Source organism: Nycticebus coucang, chromosome 3 (genome assembly GCF_027406575.1).
Source record: "Nycticebus coucang isolate mNycCou1 chromosome 3, mNycCou1.pri, whole genome shotgun sequence".
Classification (NCBI taxonomy): Eukaryota; Metazoa; Chordata; class Mammalia; order Primates; family Lorisidae; genus Nycticebus; species Nycticebus coucang.
In genome coordinates, this window is record NC_069782.1 from 110058263 (window position 1) to 110073787 (window position 15525).

Consider the following 15525-nt stretch of genomic DNA (forward strand, 5'->3'; position numbering starts at 1 on the left):
AGAATGACCCACTTCTCTGAAATTCAGTTTCTTTTTTGCATAAAGAGTGAGCTTCATAGAAGTAACAATTTTGAAAATACCTTTTAAAAAATTGGGTTCCTTAGTCAAAGAAGTTTGAGAGATCATGCATTGCACATTTTCTCAGAAATTCCCTCTGTACGTGCATTCATTAAAACTTCTGATATTTTGTAGAGAGAAAAAAAGGGAAAACAAAAAAGAAAGAAAATCTTTCAGTTTTAACTCTTTATTTTACACTTATTCATTCATAAGTTCATTTTATACATAACATTTATTAATATCCTGTGAAACTGCTACAGTAGTCAATGAAACAATACTTTTTAGAGGACTTTCACCTTATTTCATGTTTTATTTTATTTTTATTTAATTTTTAATTAAAATAATAACTGTATATATTTATGTGGTACAATGTGGAATGCTTATCAACTGATTAACACAGTCATCACCTCACTTATTTATTTTTTTGTGGTAAGACATTTAAAATTTACTCTTAGTTACTTTAAAATACACCCTTGCATTATGCACATTAGGTGAGATCCCACAAAATGCACTCCCTCCTCCCATCAATAGCCCTCCCAGCTCCCTCCACTCCTTTTCCCCTTGCTAGACTATATTTGTATTTTATCATTCATATTAGTGTGTGTTTATACATTAGTTTCATAATAGTATTTAGTACATTGAATACTTCTCCCCCCTCCCCCATTCTTGAGATGCTTTACTAAGAAGAATGTGTATTTTTACCATCCAGGTAAAAATAAAAGATGTAAAGTCTCCATTTCTTTAGTTGTGAATGTATTCCATGGTGTATATATACCACAATTTGTTAATCTATTCATGGGTTGATGGGCATTTGGGTTGCTTCCATGACTTGGCAATTACAAATTGAGTTGCAATAAACATTCTGGCGCAAGTATCTTTGTGGTAAAATGATTTTTACACTTGTACATTGTGGGTGGGTTTGCAAACTAATACAACCTTTATGGAAAGAAAAATGGAGAATCCTCAAAAAACTAAAAATAGACCTTCCATTTGATCCTGCATTCCCATTACTAGGTATCTACATAGAACAACAAAAATCATTTTACCTCACAGACATTTGCCCCAGAATGTTTATTCCATGTTTTAGAACTGAATTCTTAAAGTCTGTTTTTATGCTATAGTATTAACTACATATTTACTGCATTAGAAAACCTGGCTGGCTAAATATTTTTGCCTTGTTTCTGTAAGTATTAAAGGACAGGAGAGCTCTGGGAAATTTATTTTTCCTCCTGCCTAGGACCCAAGGAGAAGTAAGAAAGATCATTAAGTCAGATTCCCTACAGTAGAGCAAAATCAGGTTTTTTTCTTGTTCTGTGTATATAATGAAAAATTCTTAGAAGACTAGAGATGATGGAATGTATATGACTTTAATAAGTTACCTACAGTGAACATGAAGCTCACTAAATATCTAAATCTATACTTATTTGCTATAGTGTTTTTTAAAAAATCTAATCATTAAATCCCAGTAAAATATAGCTGTTACTTTCCTGGTATAAGAGGATATGTAAAAGTATAAAAATAGAAGGCAAGAGCGTTTTTGCCACTTCCTTTGATCTTAGGAACAGGCTTTTCCCTTCAACATTTGAGAATGACACTTGTCTTCAGAAACCATAGTAATCTTGGTTAGTAATTAGTCCTGTGATTGGACATAACGATCGACTCACAATATATGAAAATATGTTTGGAATATTGAATTCTTCAATATCAGGCTCTTTTCTACCATTCAGATTCTTTCTTCTAACAAATAATAAAACAACGTTGGTTTGAAATAATTCAGCTATACTAATTACTGTTCTTGATTTTTCTGCTGATGAATTTAGAATATTAATTAAATTGGACTATGCTTTTCTTTTCTCGATTAAAAAATGTATTTAAGTGCCTTTGTGTGTAGGGATGTCAACAGGTGTGGTGCTTGAATTAAGAGCATGTGGGGGTGTGTGAGAAAGAATATTTGTATATGTGCATGAATATATGTTTTCGTATAGGTGCAGGGGTGTGTGCGTGTGTGTGTGTGTGTGTGTGTTTAAACATTACCTTAGAACTTGGGTTGATAACCTTTTCCAAATGTGATAGAAGAGAGAACCATTTCCAAATGGTTCCAAAGTGCCATTCTTTATAAGCGTATGATGTAGCCACACTTTGTGATTACTCACTTTTTTCCCCTTCTTAGCCCTTTCTTTCTGCTTGTATTCTCAAAGGCCAGAAGCATACCTGGCTATTATTTCAGCTTTATCCCATATCATATTTTTGTTTACATTCATTGTCATCTCATCACTTAGAATGAGTAAGGTTTTTTCTATGACTTGCCTCAAAGGTGGAATAAGTGAACAGTAACAGCTACTTCTAAGTGTTCATGGTAATGATATAACAATGATGGTTACAATTTTTTTCTTTTCTTCTTTCTTTTTTTCTTTTTTTTTTTTGAGACAGGATCTCATTCTGTCACTCAGGCTAGGGTTAGAGCACAGTGGCATTATTATTGCTCACTACAACCTCAAACTCCTGGGTTTATGCGATTCTCCTACCTAAGCCGTCTGAGTAGCTGGGACTAGGGTCATGTACCACCATGCCTGCCTAATTTTTTCTATTTTTTGTAGAGATGGGGTCTTGCTCTTGCTCAGGCTGTTCTCAAACTCCTGGCCTCAAGAAATTCTCCTGGCTTGGGCTCCCAAAGTGCTAAGATTATAGGCATGTACCCAGCCTATAGTTAAGATTTATCCAGCACTTTCTGTTTTACGAAAACTGTACTAACAAGTATTATCTTGAATTCTTTCAACAGTCTGTGAAGGAGGTGAATATCATTATCTATAACCTCAGAGAAGCTGAAAAACTAGTCCACAATTTAACAGATAGTAAATTACTAAGCCATGATTTAAATTCAGGGCTGCTCTAAGGTTGTCATTTACCACAACAAACCAAATTACACCACAATGACAGTGCACAAGGTCAACCTGCAACCACATATGACAGCACGTTGTTTAGCATATGGTATATTCTAGAGAATGCTCCATGTTTATTTAAAAACAATACATGTTCTGATATATTTTGGTAGAGCATTCTACAAATACCAGTTATCAATTTTATTGATAGTGTTATTCAGGTCTTTTATATTCTTACTGATCTTATGTCTAATTTTTCCTTTCAATTACTATGAGAGAGATTGAAATATTCAAATATAGGTGTTGAATTATTTCTACTTTAATTCTATACATTTTTACTTCATATATTTTGGAACTCAGTGGTCAAGTGCATATGGCTTTATAATTTTTATGTCTTCTAGATGTATTAACCATTTATCATTATGAAATGACACTTTTTGTTTATCATAGTGTTGTTTAAAGTCTAATATAGTACTAATATAATGTCTCTAGTTCTTATATGATTATAGTTTGCATGGTTTGTCTTTTCCATGCATTTATTTTATTACTTTTTGAGTGCTCTCTTGTAGACAGCATATAATCAAGTCTGGCCTTTTTATCCTGTTTGTCAATCTCTACCTTTTGATCAGAGTATTTTTCCATTCATATTTAATATAATTATCACTATTTTTAGAGTTATATCTTCAATTATTATTATTATTATTATTTTTTGAGACTGAGTCTCAAGCTGTTGTCCTGAGTACAGTGCCATGGTATCACAGCTCACAGCAACCTCAAACTCTTGGGCTTAAGTGATTCTCTTGCCTTGGCCTCCCAAGTAGCTGGGACTACAGGCACCCACCACAATGTCTGGCTATTTTTTGGTTGTAGTTGTCATTGTTGTTTTGGTGGGCGTGGGCTGGATTTGAACCTGCCAGCTCTGGTGTATGTGGCTGGCACCCTAGCCACTTGAGCTACAGGCGCCAAGCCTATATCTTCAAAATTTTTTATTTTTCTGTATGTTTCATGTCATTTTTCCCTCCTTTAAGGTCTTTGTCCAACAAATTTTTTTCCTGAGGACCATTTTCATTCCTATGTTGATTTTTAACTATATATTTTTTAGTTGCTTCTTTAGCAGTTGCTCTATTATACATTTTATTTCATTAGGAACTTCTTCAGGTTAATACTGATGTAATTCTGGTAAAAAATAACAACTTTCCTTCAAAACAGCTTCATTTCTTCCTTTTTCCTTTGTTCTACTATATATTACACCTATATGCATTATAAATGTAATCTAGTAGTGTTATAATCACTGCTTTATAAAAGCATGTTTTTCAGAGAAACAAAAATAAGGAAAGAAATTATATATTTATATCGTTTTTTGATATTCATGTAGTTTCCATTTTTAACATTCTTACTTTTTTCTGTAGATTCAAATTACTGTCTAGTGTCATTTTCTTGTAGCCTGAAAGACGTTCTTTAGTATTTATTGTAAGTCAGATCTGCTAGAAATGAATTATCTCTGTTTTTATTTATGTATAAATGCCTTTGTTTCACCTTCATTTTTGAAAGATAGTTTTACTTTGTTGACAGGTATTTTTCCTCTAGCATTTTGAATATGTCATTCCTCTGCCTTTTAACCTCCATTGTTTTTGACAGGAAGTCAGCCATTAATCATTCTGTTGTTCCTTGGTGTGTCATGAGTCATTTCTCTCTTGCTGTTTTCAAGATTTTCTTTGTCTTTCACTTTCAGCAGCTTCACTGTGATATATCTAGGTATGTACCTCTTGGTATTTCTCCTGTTAGAGTTCTATGAATTTTTGCATGTATAGAATAATTTTTTTATTAAATCCCAAATATTTCCAGTCATTATTTCTTTAAAGAATTGTTCTGACTTTTTAATTTTTTTTCCTCTGTTCATTTTATGATTTCCATTAGACATATATTGGTATATTTGACTATCCTTACAGTTCTCTCAATCTATGTTCAATTTTCTTCAAAATTTTTAATTTTTTGTGTTTCTGACTCGGCAATTTACTCTGACATATCTGCATTAGTAGGAAGCTTACAAAGTAAAATTTGACAATTAAGAGTGCATTTCATTTCTCTTTTTTTCATATCTTTTTCTTTTCATCTATCCTCAACTTCTTAATCTAGAGAGCAGTGAGGAAGTCCAGTGAATCTCTGAACAGGGAATAAACACAGAAAGCAGAAACTCTGGCACCTTCAAAACCTCAAGCTTCTCCGTGAGTGGAATGAAAGTAGTATGGCTCTAATAAGTTCGTCCTTGCTATAAGATTTGCCTACTCCATGGGCGGCACCTATGGCTCGAAGGGGTAGGGCGCCGGGCCCATATGCCGGAGGTAGCAGGTTCAAACCCAGCCCCGGCCAAAAACTGCAAAAAAAAAAAAAAAAAAGATTTGCCTACTCCACTCAGCAAAATCAAGGCCCCGCACTTAACATAACCCCACATGACCCATCCTCCTTCTCTTTTGCTTTATTTTTTTATTTTTAAGAAACATTGAGGGCCTTGCTCTGTTACTTAAGCTGGAGCACAGGATTACAATTACTGCTCACTGCAACCTCAAACTCCTGACTTCAAGTGACACTCTATTTCAGCCTTCCAAATGCCTGGGTCTGCAGATACGCATCACTCTGCCTGGCTGATTTTTAAAGTACTTTGTAGAGAAATAGTCTTACTATGTTTTATTACATCCAGGCCAATCTTGAACTCCTGGCCTCAAGTGATCTTTCTGTCTTGGCCTCCCAAAGTGCTGGGATTACAGGTATGATCCATTGTGACTAGCTCACCTATCCTCTTGAGGTGGTAATTAGTCACATTTTAATCTTTTCCAAGTATGTCCTTTGTGTGTGTGTATATATATATGTATTTATATATATATATATTTTTCCTTTTTTTTATTGTTAAATCATAGCTGTGTACATTAGTGCAATTGCCTGTACCCATTCTAAGATGCACCATAGATGTGGCCCCACCTTCCCTCCACCAAAACCTCTCCCCTCCCTTCCCCTTCCTTGGCCCTTTCCCCATAGTCTTGTGCTATAGTTGGGTTATAGTCTTCATGTGAAAGCTATAATTTAGCTTCATAGTAGGGCTGAGTACATTGGATACTTTTTCTTCCATTCCTGAGATACTTTGCTAAGAAGAATATGTTCCAGCTCCATCCATGTAAACATGAAAGAGGTAAAGTCTCCATCTTTCTTTAAGGCTGCATAGTATTCCATGGTATACATGTACCACAATTTGCTAGTCCATTCGTGGGTCGATGGGCACTTGGGCTTCTTCCATGACTTAGCAATTGTGAATTGGGCTGCAATAAACATTCTGGTACAGATGTCTTTGTTATATTGTGACTTTTGGTCTTCTGGGTATAAACCTAGTAAAGGAATTATAGGATCGAATGGCAGGTCTATTTTTAGGTCTCTAAGTATTCTCCAAACATCCTTCCAGAAGGAACATATTAGTGGGCATTCCCACCAGTAGTGTAGAAGTGTGCCCTTTCCTCCACATCCACGCCAACATTTCTGGTTTTGGAATTTTGTTATGTGGGCTACTCTTACTGGGGTAGGTGATATCTCAGAGTAGTTTTGATTTGCATTTCTCTGATGATTAAGGATGATGAACTTTTTTTCATGTGTTTGTAGATTGTGTGTCAGTCTTCTTTAGAGAAGTTTCTCTTCAAGTCTCTTGCCCACCCTGAGATGGGGTCACGTGCTCTTTTCTTGTTAATACGTTTGAGTTCTCTGTGGATTCTTGTTATTAGACCTTTATCAGGGGTATAACCTGCAAATATTTTCTCCCATTCTGAGGGCTGTCTGCTTGCTTTACTCACTACGTTCTTGGCTGTGCAGAAGCTTTTTAGTTTGATCAGGTCCCAGTAGTGTATTTTTGATACTGCTTCAATTGCCTGGGGAGTCCTCCTCATAAAATATTCATCCAGGCCGATTCCTTCAAGAGTTTTCCCTGCACTTTCTTCAAGTATTTTTATAGTTTCATGTCTTAAGTTTAAATCTTTTATTCAGTGAGAGTCTATCTTAGTAAATGGTGAAAGGTGTGGGTCCAGTTTCAATCTTCTACAGGTTGCCCTCTAGTTTACCCAGCACCATTTGTTAAATAGGGAATCTTTTCCCCACTGAATGTTTTTAATTGGCTTGTCAAAGATCAAATAATGATAAGTAGCTGGATCCATCTCTTGGTTCTCTATTCTGTTCCAGACATCTACTGCTCTGCTTTTGTGCCAGTGCCATGCTGTTTTGATCACTATCGATTTATGGTACAGTCTCAGCTCTGGTAGCATGATTCCTCCTGCTTTGTTTTTATTGCTCGTAATGTTTTGGCTATTCGAGGTTTTTTCTGATTCCATATAAAACAAAGTATTATTTTTTCAAGATCTTTAAAGTATGACAATGTAGCTTTAATAAGAATTGCATTAAAATTATATATTTCTTTGGGTAGTATGGACATTTTAACAATGTTGATTCTTCCCAGCCATGAGCATGGTATGTTTTTCCATCTGTTAACATCTTCGGCTATTTCTTTTCTTAGAGTTTCATAGTTCTCTTTGTAGAGATCTTTCACGTCCTTTGTTAGGTATACTCCCAAATATTTCATCTTCTTTGGCACTACTGTGAATGGGATAGAGTCCTTGACTGTTTTTTCAGCTTGGTTATTGTTGGTATATATAAAGGCTACAGATTTATGGGTGTTGATTTTGTAGCCTGAGACATTGTTATATTCCTTGATCACTACTAAAAGTTTTGCAGTAGAATCCCTAGTGTTTTCCAGATATACGATCATATCATCTGTGAAGAGTGAAAGTTTGATCTCTTCTGACCCTATGTGGATACCCTTGCTCGCCTTTTCTTCCCTAATTGCAATGGCTAAAACTTCCATTACAATGTTAAAGAGCAATAGAGACAATGGGCAACCTTGCCTGGTTCCTGATCTAAGTGGAAATGATTTCAATTTAACTACATTCAATACAATATTGGCTGTGGGTTTGCTGTAGATGGCCTCTATTAGTTTAAGAAATGTCCCTTCTCTACCAATTTTCTTAAGTGCTCTGATCATGAAGGGATGCTGGATATTATCAAAAGCTTTTTCTGCATCAATTGAAAGAATCATATGGTCTTTATTTTTAAGTTTGTTTATGTGTTGAATTACATTTATAGATTTACGTATATTGAACCAGCCTTGAGACCCTGGGATAAATCCCACTTGGTCATGGTGTATAATTTTTTTGATGTGTTGTTGGATTCTGTTTGTTAGGATCTTATTGAGTATTTTAACATCAATATTCATTAGTGATATTGGTCTATAATTTTCTTTTCTAGTTGGGCCTTTCCCTGGTTTGGGGATCAAGGTGATGTTTGCTTTGTAGAATGTGCTGGGTAATATTACTTCTTTTTCTATATTTTGGAAGAGGTTTAGTAGTATAGTTACTAATTCTTCTTTAAATGCTTGGTAGAATTCTGACGTAAAGCCATCTGGTCCTGGGCTTTTCTTTTTAGGGAGATTTTGTATAGTTGATGCTATTTCAGAACTTGATATAGGCCTGTTCAACATTTCCACTTCATTCTGGCTAAGTCTTGGTAGGTGGCGTGCTTCCAGGTATTGGTCGATTTCTTTCAGATTTTCATATTTGTGAGAGTAGAGTTTCTTGTAGTATTCGTTAAGGATTTTTTGAATTTCTGAGGGGTCTGTTGTTATTTCATCATTACCATTTCTGATTGATAAAATTAGAGATTTTGCTCTTTTTTTCCTGGTTAGGTTGGCCAAAGGTTAATCTATTTTATTGATCTTTTCAAAAAACCAGCTTTTTGATTTATTGATCTGTTATATAATTCTTTTGTTTTCAATTTCATTTAATTCTGCTCTGAGTTTAGTTATTTCTCTTCTTCTGCTGCGTTTGGGGTTGAAGTGTTCTTCTTTCTCCAGTTGCTTGAGATGTTCCATTAAGTTATTGACTTCCTCTCTTTCTGTTTTCTTGAGGAAGGCTTGCAGTGCTATAAATTTCCCTCTTAGGACTGCCTTTGTAGTATCCCTGAGGTTCTGGTAATTCGTGTCTTGATTGTTGTTTTGTTCCAAAAATATGGTGATTTCCTTCTTAATCTCATCTATAACCCATGTATCCTTCAGCATAAGGTTGTTTAGCTTCCATGTTTTTGTATGGGTATGCAGGTTCCTGTTGTTATTGAGTTCAACTTTTATTCCATGATGGTCTGAGAAGATGCAAGGAATAATTTCTATTTTTTAAAATTTGCTGAGGTTAGATTTGTGGCCTAGGTTGTGGTCGATTTTGGAGTATTTTCTGTGGGCTGATGAGAAGAATGTGTATTCAGTTTTGTTTGGATGAAATGTTCTGTAGATGTCTTTTAAGTCCAGGTGTTGAATGGTTGAGTTTATATCTAAGGTTTCTTTGCTTAGCTTCTTTTTGGAGGATCTATCCAGGACTGCTAAAGGGGTGTTAAATCTCCAACTACTATGGAAGTGGAGGAAATCGAGTTGTTCATGTCTGTTAGAGTTTCTCTTATAAATTGAGGTGTGTTGTGGTTGGGTGCATAAATATTAATAATTGAGGTCTCATCATATTGAGTATTACCTTTAACAAATATGAAGTGTCCAGCCTTATCCTTAATTATTTTGATTGGTTTAAAGCCTACTGTAAACAGGATTGCAACGCCTGCTTTTTTCTGCTTTCCATTTGCCTGGAATATAGATGACCATCCCTTCACCTTGAGTCTATATCTGTCTTTTAATGTAAGATGCGATTCTTGGATGCAGCAAATATCTGGCTTGAGTTTTTGTATCCAGTCCACCAACCTGTGCCTCTTTAGAGGATAATTTAAACCATTCACATTAATTGAGAGTATTGATAAGCCTTTTGAGAGACTGTGGACATTTTTAATCTTTTTGCGACTGTGGAAGTTGGAATTTGATCAAAAATTTTTTGGATGGGTTTACTTTTGTGGTGGAGAATTACGCTGGTCTTTATGGAGGATAGGTCTAAGAATGTCCTGGAGAGCTGGTTTAGTTGTGGCAAATTTCTTCAACATGTGAATGTCGTTGAAGTATTTAATTTCTCCATCATAAATGAAGCTCAGTATAGCTGGGTACAGGATCCTGGGTTGAAAGTTATTTTGTTTTAGGAGATTAAAGGTCGATGACCATCCTCTTCTAGCTTGAAAGGTTTCAGCAGAGAGATCTGCAGTTATTTTGATATTCTTCCCCTTGTAGGTAATGGTTTTCTTTCGTCTGGCAGCTTTCAGAATTTTCTCCTTCATATTAACTTTAGTGAAATTGATTATGATGTGTCTGGGGGATGTCTTATTTGGGTTGAGTCGTGCTGGAGTTCTGAAACTGTCTGCTGTCTGAGTTTCAGAATCTCTTGGCATGTCTGGAAAGTTCTCCTTCATAATCTCGTGGAGAATAGACTCTGTGCCTTGTGAAGCCACTTCGTCACTTTCAGGGATCTCTATAAGACAAATATTGGTTTTCTTCGAATTATCCCAGCTCTCTGAGAGAGTGATCTGTTTTTGCCCTCCATTTCTCTTCCTCTATATGAGTTTGGGAGCATTCGAAAGCCTTGTCTTCAGTGTCAGAAATCCTTTCTTCTGCTTGCTCCATTCTGTTACTGAGGGATTCTACTGTGTTTCTCAGATCTTTGAGGGATGCAACTTCTTGTCTCAATGTGTTGAACTCTTGGTCATTTGGTCTTTGAATCTGTTGAATTCTTTTTTTTTTTTTTTTTGTAGAGACAGAGTCTCACATACCGCCCTCAGGTAGAGTGCCGTGGCATCACACAGCTCACAGCAACCTCTAACTCTTGGGCTTACATGATTCTCTTGCCTCAGCCTCCCAAGCAGCTGGGACTACAGGCGCCTGCCACAACGCCCGGCTATTTTTTTGTTGCAATTTGGCCGGGGCTGGGTTTGAACCCGCCACCCTCGGCATATGGGGCCGGCGCCCTACTCACTGAGCCACAGGCGCCGCCCGAATCTGTTGAATTCTTAAGATAACTTTTGGAATTCTAATTCAATCTTATTTGCTATCCAGATCCTGAATTCAATTTCTGACATCTCAGCTATTTGTTTGTGCATGGGGTCTTGTGCTGTTTCTGCCCCATTGATCCTTGGGGGAGTTGATCTACTCTGATTATTCATATTGCCAGAGTTTTTCTGTTGATTTCGCCTCATGATTGTTTTTTACCGTTGCCTCTGGCTGTCCTCAGAGTTGAGGAGGTGTCTGTCCAAGATTAGACCCCAGCGGGATCACTCTATTGTTGCTGGATCTTTGTAGGGAGTGACCCTGTGTAGTTCCTCTGGGGCTGCTCTAGCTAGGGAGTTCTGGTTGTGGAAGCAGCTCCAGTTTGCGACACATCCAGATCCAGCAACAGGGCTGGGGGTGGTGCTCACGATTCTGGGAGTGCCAGGTACCCAGTGACTTTGGCACAGAAAGCCCAAGGCTCCAGCAGTCTCTGGCCAGGAGAAGAGCTCTGTGCAGAGGCAGGGAGGGCTCCAAAGGGCACGCAGCTACCAGAGTCCCTGTCCAGATGAATGGGCTAGTGTGGAAGCTGGGAGGACACAGGAGGGAGGATGCAGGATTGCGTGGCTCCCGCAGTTCCTGGTCAGGGAATGTGGAGGCCTGGTGGGTGCGGGTCACCAGTTGGGGGTTGCTGCACAGCTCTTATGGACGTCTGGGCAGTGCCAAGCCCAGGAGTTTGAGGTTGCTTGGGCTGTGATGTCACGGCACTCTACCCAGGGCAACAGCCCAAGGCTCCAGTGTGCCAAAACCGTCTCACTCTGCCTCTAAGGATTAAGGCTGTAAGGCAGCTCAGTCCCTGTCTTTAGGCTGCTCAGTCAGTAGGTTACTTTGACCCGCCCAATCCTTGCTCTGAGACACTGAGGGCGGAGCTTTCCAGGGCAGTTCTTTCACAATGGCTTCCTGCGCCCAGCTCAGTGGCTCAGTCTGGGGCCCCAGACAATGCCCAAAGTTCTCCACACTCCTGCTCGAGCTCTCCCCAAGGCAATTCAACCGAGTGCCAAGTCCAAGAACACCGAAACAGTTCACAGGTAAGGCCTTTCCGGTTTTCAGTGTCACTGCTGCTTGTACTTAAGGTTGCCAGCGTGATTAGGTCAATCGAACACACGCAACCACTTGGCAGTTTTTCACTGTTTTTGTCCTCCTCTTGGGGTCCAGAAGTCCCTTGCTGGCTCCCTGTATCCTCAGAAGGATGATTATAGGCAGATACCACCGGCCAGAGATGCCTGGAGTCTTGTCTCCCCAGACTTGCTGTTCCCAGTTGCAGGGAACTGTTACTCGGCAGCCATCTTTAATCTCCAAAAAAACCCAAGTATGTCCTTTGCATGTATTAGTTGGGTTCTGAAGGGAGTAGGTAGTGGCAATATCATTTCCTATGCTAAATGACTGATCAGAGTGTTTCTTCCAAAATCAGACAATACTTGCTCTGGGCAGAATTCTGGTAAATGCAACATTTTTCTTGGATAAATTACTCACCCTTTCTAGTGCCTCACTTTCCTGTAATCTGTAAGTGGGAATAATAGTAGGTCTCTTGTGGAGTTGTAAGTACTAAATAAGTTAATATACATAAGGAAATTAGAAAAGTGTAAGATACATAGCAAGCATTCTCTATGTATTAGTCTCTATCATGACAATTTTAATTTCTTTAGTGTTTCAGAACTTCAGCGATGTGTGAGTATTCTAAGTACAATGGTACCCAGGTTTTTTCTCAGTGTATGCAGGGGCCAACCTCATTTATTCAGGACTGGTATTGCCCATGGTGAGAGAATGGTTCCAAAGACAAGTCCATTAAAAAACAAAAATTTTCACCAGGACAATATTTACAAGATACAGAATTCACAGTTGTCTTTAAACCGTGTCTATACATAGTGATAGAATCAATGTGTGATTAGAATGACATTCCATTCTGGGGATTTTTGTTTATTTATTATTTTATTTTATTAATTTTATTATTTTTTCTTTCTTTTGTAACAACCTGGATGGAATTGAAGATTTTGGTTATTTTTAAGAGAACAAAATTCATTTTGTTGTGAACACTGCCAATGTGATGGCATCATCTGTTAGATCCTGTTTTCTAAATGCACCTGTGTGATGCAAGGCCCGTACTAATAGACTTGAGTTTCTATCAGTTATTTACACTCCTGCAACCTCTTTCCTCCCTTCCAACAGTTAAATTTAACCAGTAATGGATTATATTTAGTTAAGTAATCAAATGACAAAAATGTTTGTCAAAATGACTAATTTTTTTACTAACCATTAGAAAATATATATCACCTTGTTAAAATCTATATCTGCTTTAAAAGCACTGAGTTTACGAACCTTTTGAGAAAGTTGCATCTGGAAAAAAATCAGTATGAATTTCTTTAACTAGGAAGCCCTAAATAACTCTAATTAGAGCAGTTGAAGTGGGTTTTACTACCATCCAGTTTCCCACAAAAGGCTTAATCAGCCTTTCTGCATAATAAACACTCAGTAACGTTAGGAGTGCAATCTGTGTTTGCAAAGGGCATGGGAGAGATACTCTCCCTAGAGAGACTGGCTCTTCACAGAAGAGTTCAGAATTAACAAAAGTCTAAAGTAAGCTCTGCCAGGCAGTCTTAGCACTACTAATGTGGGTATTTTACATACTCCTGTCACCGAATGTAAATTCTGACATTATTTCAGTACATTTAAGCCTTACATCATGAATATTTTCATGTAGCTTTGCAATACTGTAATAATTTTGTTATAATATGGCAGACAGTTTTTCAGAGCCATTTTATGTCTCTATACAATCAGAGATGTTATGCTTTATTCATGTTATCAAACTTTAAACATTCAGTAATATTTGAATATTATTATAAATTCCCTTAGCCTTGTTATTGTTTACATATATCAACATCTTATGCATATGGGAGATGGGGAAGGAGAAATTGTGGTCATTAGTTTTTTTTTTTTTTTTTTTTTTTTTTGTGGTTTTTGGCTGGGGCTGGGTTTGAACCTGCCACCTCCAGCATATGGGACCAGCGCCCTACTCCTTGAGCCACAGGCGCCGCCGGTCATTAGTGTTTTTAAATTCGAAATTTTTTTTTCAAAATATTCCTCTCAGATCTTCCTCCCCAGAAAGTCTGACCTACCCTTTGGTCATAGGAAGAACTTATAATTTGATTCAAAAGTTCATCTCTGCAGGGAATTTTGCTTCATCCTCTGTGGTTGAGAACCATCAGGGAGCAGTTACATTTGTTACAGATTGCCAGTTGGACCCCCTTGTTGGTTTGATTTTCATCTTTCTTCTGGGTATCTGGCTCTGTTCTAAACCTCGTGTTAGATGAATGTGGCTCCTTGTGTGACCACTGTCTGCTTTTAGCTGTGCCTCAACAGACTTTAGACCTTGAGGTTGGGCATCCCTATAGTCTCCTTCTGTACACAGTATAAAAAAGTGTCTCTTTCTTTGGTTTTATTATTTTTTTCCCTTGAGGCTTTACACAAGCTCCAAAAGCAAGTCAATAATCACAGCACGAGAGATTTAGGGCAAACTGGTTGCAGAGAAGAGGTCCTAGAAGATGTATGACTGGAAGTCAACACCTTGGATCAGTTTCTGAAGACAATTTATTGTTTTCAGGTGGCCTCCAAGCCTTGTGAACATTTGATGGAAAAACAGCAAAAAGAGTTATCTACTGACTTTGAAAATTGCATAATTTCCTGTTGTTATTTAACCTCAGAAAGCCTCTGCTTAGCTTTTACTGCATAGAACATCTTGATAGGTATCCCAGATGGTACCAAAGTGAGTAAGACAGGTAGACACTGCTCTTAAGAAGACTAGAAGGAAGAACACACACAGTTAACAGCAATAAAGGGCAGGAGAAAAGAACTACAGCAGAGGGTGAAAACAATATCTGTGCAATCCTTGGAAGCTGTTAATGATCTTAGTTGTAGGTACCTTTGGATTCAGAGGCCAAGAGGCATGTTTCAGCTAAGCCTCATGGAAAAAGTAACCATCAAACCACCAGAGATTAAATGTGAATGAAGAGGAGAGCACAGGAGGATGGGCTGGAGAGGAAGCAAAGGGCCAAGTAGATGCAGAACATTGATCATTATCCTCTACATTTGGGCTCAAGTCCTGTAGTGAGTATCATTTGTGGAGTGAAGTTGGTGAGTCTCAGGGGAACCAGCCACTGTGATCTACTGACTTAGACATAAAGGCTATGGTAGGTTCTCATTCATGAGATTAACTCTGCATGTGTTTTCCCAAGGGTGACAGAAATGCATAACCTCTTTGGATGTATTGTTCAGAAAGTCTGCCTAGCTCATGACAATTTTGAGGTAAAATGGCAATCAGCAGAATCACTAATTGTCATCAGTTAGCACTTACATGTTATGTGCTGCCACGGACCGCCCTGCCGGTGGGCTTCAGTCCGAGGGAAAGCAGGGAGAAGGAACGAGGAAAGTTGAAAGGTCGACGCAGGAAAATGACAGTCTGCCACACAGCACTTGGTGAAGTAAGCAGCTGCAAAATTTACTGAGAGTATATGTTGGTATTTATACATTTTCTTTCCAAGGTTTAAACAA